The sequence below is a fragment of the Perca fluviatilis genome, chromosome 18, assembly GCF_010015445.1.
Source record: "Perca fluviatilis chromosome 18, GENO_Pfluv_1.0, whole genome shotgun sequence".
NCBI lineage: Eukaryota > Metazoa > Chordata > Actinopteri > Perciformes > Percidae > Perca > Perca fluviatilis.
In genome coordinates this window covers 7,201,210-7,206,305 of record NC_053129.1, presented here as the reverse complement: position 1 = coordinate 7,206,305, position 5,096 = coordinate 7,201,210, and the positions used below count along the sequence as shown (strand labels likewise).

At 39.7% G+C, this 5,096-nt stretch overlaps 1 long non-coding RNA gene across 1 annotated transcript; it reads right to left on the bottom strand.

The window, feature by feature from the left end:
* Positions 1–2,366: 2,366 nt before the first annotated feature.
* Positions 2,367–3,160, bottom strand: LOC120546802. The gene is made up of 3 exons (XR_005636947.1): positions 2,839–3,160; positions 2,624–2,743; positions 2,367–2,507 (listed from the first exon to the last, which is right to left on the bottom strand). It is a non-coding gene; the product is annotated as an uncharacterized LOC120546802 (long non-coding RNA).
* Between the last annotated feature and the right edge of the window lie 1,936 nt (positions 3,161–5,096).

The window sequence follows — 5,096 nt, the reverse complement described above, 5'->3', positions numbered from 1 at the left end:
TGTCAATGTTCAGCGATGAGTTTGGGCAGAAACATAGTCCACACAGACGCAGATGCTTTCAAGCTACATTAGATTGATTTTACAAGTCATTGCGTTTTGAAATGTGTCACCTGAAAATTGTAACACAACGCAAGTGCAAGCTGCATTAAACAACTAGAGAAAGCTGGCCCCTTCTGTTTAGGTTCTAGTTTAAGATGCCTGTATGCGTCGTCATATTTATTACACTTCAACACCTCTTTTTTCAGACAGACATCCCATCGTCTGTTTCCTTTTTTCTTCCTTCTGCGAAGAAAACAATAATTATTTGTGGTTGACACCACCATAGTGGGGCTCATCTCTGGAGCGGATGAGTCTGCTTATCGGGACAAGGTGGAGCGGCTGCCATATCTACCAAAACCAAGTAGCTGATAATAGACTACAGGAGGAACATAATCAACATTCAGCCCCTTTCCATCAATGTGTAATATGTGGAGAGGGTCTTGGACCTCCGGTTTCTGGGCATGCAAATAGAGGACGACCTGATCTGGAGCGCTAACACCACAGCAGAGACTTTACTTCCTGAGGATCCTCAGGATGAACCACCTTACCCAAAAACTGCTAGTGTCTTTCTACCGCTGCTCCATAGAGAGCATACTGACTTATTGTATCTGTGTGTGGTTTACCAGCTGCACAGCAGCAGAGAGGAAAGCACTCCAGATTTCATTTTTTTCATATATGCTATGTTGTATATTCATGTCATTGTTATCCTAAGGAAAATGATTTGCCAGGAATGTGCTGTTTATTCAAAGATAGAGCTTTATTAACACAAAACACAAACGCAATCAGAAAAAAACTATGTACAAAGCATAGGAGACACACAGCACACACAACAAATATCCCACGGTCGCGAGAAGCCAAATCCTACAGCACCGTCAACTGTCTGCCTGCTGCGGCCGCCTTGGAGCCAGAGCCGGATTAACCATTATGGCAACTGGTCACTTGCCCAGGGGCACTGGACATCTAATTTTGGCTTTGGAGTCAAATCGCTCCCTCGTGATTTGTAGAGCTCTCAGCCCTTTGATTAGTTTTGATATTAGTAAACACAAGAACAGCATAATACAAAATATTACAAACTGGCATATTTGAATTCATAACGTTAACAGAGGGTGGCGTTACGTTACAACACACTACACAGTGCTTGCTGAGACCGATCATTTGTATTCAAATTCTGAGTAGTGCACAGGAGTCAGAGAAGGAGGGAAATGAAGGAGAAGGCAGTAAACTGGAGAGACCAGGCAGGTCAGAGCAGGAGAAGGCCACAGAAGGAGATGCAGCAATAAGTGAAAGAGAAGAGGGAAAGGAAGAATTGACTTTGAGGGATGAAGAGGAGGCTGCAGATTCAGAGAGAGGGACAGAGGCAGAGAGTGGTCAGGAGGATGAAGATGACAGGGAGGAAGAGGAGGCTGTAGATTCAGACAGAGGGACAGAGGCAGAGAGTGATCAGGAGGATGAAGATGACAGGGAGGAAGATGAGGCTGTAGATTCAGAGATAGGGACAGAGGCAAAGAGTGATCAGGAGGAAGAGGAGGCTGCAGATTCAGAGAGAGGGACAGAGGCAGAGAGTGATCAGGAGGATGAAGATGACAGGGAGGAAGAGGAGGCTGTAGATTCAGAGAGAGGGACAGAGGCAGAGAGTGATCAGGAGGATGAAGATGACAGGGATGAAGAGGAGGCTGTAGATTCAGAGAGAGGGACAGAGGCAGAGAGTGATCAGGAGGATGAAGATGACAGGGAGGAAGAGGCCAGTTGTAAGGCCCATTTGTTAAAATAAAATAATAAGAATATATAGTAGTGCATCAACATAAAATGTTAATATAGTTGATTGTGATCACATGATCTTGACTTTGAACTACATGCAACAGTGTAGCCAATGGTTTACTTTTACTCCATACACACTAATTGCCTACTTCATGATGATGATGTGATAATTTCACATTTTGCATTTTAGAAATAATCTCTGGTTTTAAGTTAAAGCTTCCCTAGCTGTCTGCTTTATTTCACTGTTACAGTCAAAAGATAATTGATTGGCTAGATATTGAAACATGTAATAATTACTCTGTAGCCACCAAGTTCTGTGATAGATTCATTGTATAAAGTTATATTAAACATTTGTGCATCTGTTCTGTCTCTTAATTGGACTTCATGCTGAGGCTATTGTACATACATCTCCACTGAGCCGTGCAGAAGCCTGATTTGTTAGTATAGAAGTATGGGCTATATGCTCTTGAGGATAGTGACTTTGCGATTGTTGCTTTGGGGGCTTGAGTCTTGTTGCCCAGGGCACATGGAATTGTTAATCCGGCCCTGCTCGGAGCTGTAGGTAACTGGCGGCATTCTGTCTGAATTTGGTCCATTTTGCAGACATCTGTGGTGCTTTGCCCTGTATTTCAGATCATCAGGTCTATTGTGGCGCACTTTCAAATGTCCACCTCACCCGCAGCCACCACACTCTGTCTCGCTTCCAGCAGCTGTAAAAGCAATCAATAAAGACAATCAGTACTGTGCGATGCTGCATATGGACACAACACATCTATGAATGCACCTGAAAAATATTCACATTGACCAAAAACAAATCCAATCTTACCCTCTTTTCTTCTCGACCGACTCCGAGCTGAACTCTTCACAGCTTCTGCCCGCAATGCCAGATCTGGTTGTTTCTACCTGAAGCTCCTGCGTGCTGTCTCATAATATGTCTTACAGGCAGCTGGAAAACAATTAAATGAGAGTGGTATGAATAAAAAAAAACGTAAGTCACAGTCAAATTAAACAAGGAAGGATAAAACAGTAAAAGTTACTTACACACAATGGCGTCATTATCATCATCATGTAAATCTGGACTTGTAGACATACAGTACCTCCGAGCAAATAGGAGGTCACGGCCTCGTTATGGGGCAAGGTTAGTCTGTAAAAAAATGTACGGTTAAGATCGGTATCTATTAACGTATCTATGTCCTTATACAGCAGAATGAATGAAATTCATTCAATGAAAGCATATTCTTTAAATCTTACCCTTGCTCCGGTTTGTAGTACCTACAATTTGTCTCTGAGTTGTGAAGACGGCGTACTGCTTCCTGTAAATTACACTGTAAAAAAAAAGACCGTGAAATTTACATAAAAACTATGTAAAATCCCTACAGAAAAGTATTGTAAACCCAAAAACATATATTGTTTGTTTAAACAGAATGTTTTTCTTATATTTACAACTATATGTGATTATAATCAAATGTATCTGTTAAAACTCCAAAAATAATACTATCAAAAACAGAGAAATACTGTAATACTCATGACAAAACAAATTTGTTAATTTGACATGCAAATATTGTAAAAACTATAGTTTTAGTCAGTTGTTTTTTAAAATACAAAATAATATATGTAAGTCACTTTACAAGTTTATGCTGTACTTTTAACATGATTGATGAAATGATGCAAATTGAGGTAATAAAAATGTTTTCACAAAAACCTGTGAGGTTCACAATGAAAGGTATTTAGGTATTTATATATAAAATACAGGCTACAATAATAATATCATTGTTTTTATATTTAGGCTATTTGCAGCATATTGTAGATGTGTGTATAAGAAATTAAAATTATTGATATATGCAAAGTCATACTTCTGTTAGTCCTAATCCTTGTATGTCTTATGTTTCTTTTAGTCTTTACATTTGTATGTAATACTTAGCCTACTGGTTTTCTACATATGCCTATTGATAAAATAATATTAATAATTTGAGCATTGTGTCATTATCACAGGCTAAACAACCAAACAGTGCCTTCACTAACATTGCATGATTTATTTGTAGCTTACTGTATTTATAGAGTGTGTGTATAAGGAATTAAAATGATTAACCATAATCCTTGTATACTTTATGTTTCTTTTAGTCTTTACATTTTAATGTAATACTTAGCCTACTAGTTTTCTATTTATATTTCTAAAAATAAATAATAATTTGAGCATTGTATCCACAGGCTAAACAACCTAACAGTGCCTTCTAACCTAGGGTGACCAGAAGTCCCCATTTGACCGGGACTGTCGGGACGCTTAAATGTCCTGGTTTACACCAGGAGCGTCGTCAGCCGATTTTGCCGGGGCTTCAGGCCCTAATGTTTGGAGTGTAGCCCTGAATGTAACTTTGTCCAGTTTATTCTTCCGAAGCGAATAGAACGGGCAGCTACGTGCGGGGTCCGACCATGCTGTATTTGTTGCAATCACCTAGCAACCGTCTCTACGTGAGGAAAGCTGTGAAAGCTGGGTTTCGAAGGAGTCATAGCCAAATCTGTCTAATACATTGATGCCATTAACACAAAGTTTAGGAGCGCAATACTAATGATTTAGTTTGAAGTTCCTGTGACGTGACTTTTCCAGTCTAGGGTTCAGACTCAAACACACGGAGCTCTAACAGACCTGTGCGTCGATTAGTGTCCACGCTCTCTGTAAAATGCAGCGCAGCTTCAGGTTTATGGATGCGCTCAGCTGTGGACATGCTGCGGTAGATGTGTTGCGTTTTTGCTGCGTTTATTTCTGGAGCAGTAGTTCCGGGTTTCCACCTCCGATGTATAGCAGCGTACAGCCACTTCTCTAGCTAAACTATTTGTCTCACTCAAGACACTTCGTCTGTCAGAAGAGATCTACCGTATCAGCAGAGGAATAAAGTAATGCACATCAGACTATGGTGCAGGTAGCCAATAGATTACTTTCTGACATATAGTGACCTTGTTCTTGTAATAGCCTATTATAACTTTATTTTTCTCAAAATATCACAACTCCTCCAAATCACAGGGAACACAGATATACTGTATTTTGAATGTGCACAAAGTTTTGGACATTGCTCAAACACATCTGAAATATTACAGTCCAGGGGTTTATTAATACATTGACAATAAAAGACGCAAAACAGGAGGGAGGAGTAAATTATGCCTAGGCTACATGTGTGCTGACTCAGATATAATTAGAAAAATCGATCCAAAGGAGAATAAATAGTTGAAAGCAATACAGAATGCAGAAATAAGTGAAAATTACTTACTTCAATATATTCCATTATGTTTTTATGTTTGGATTG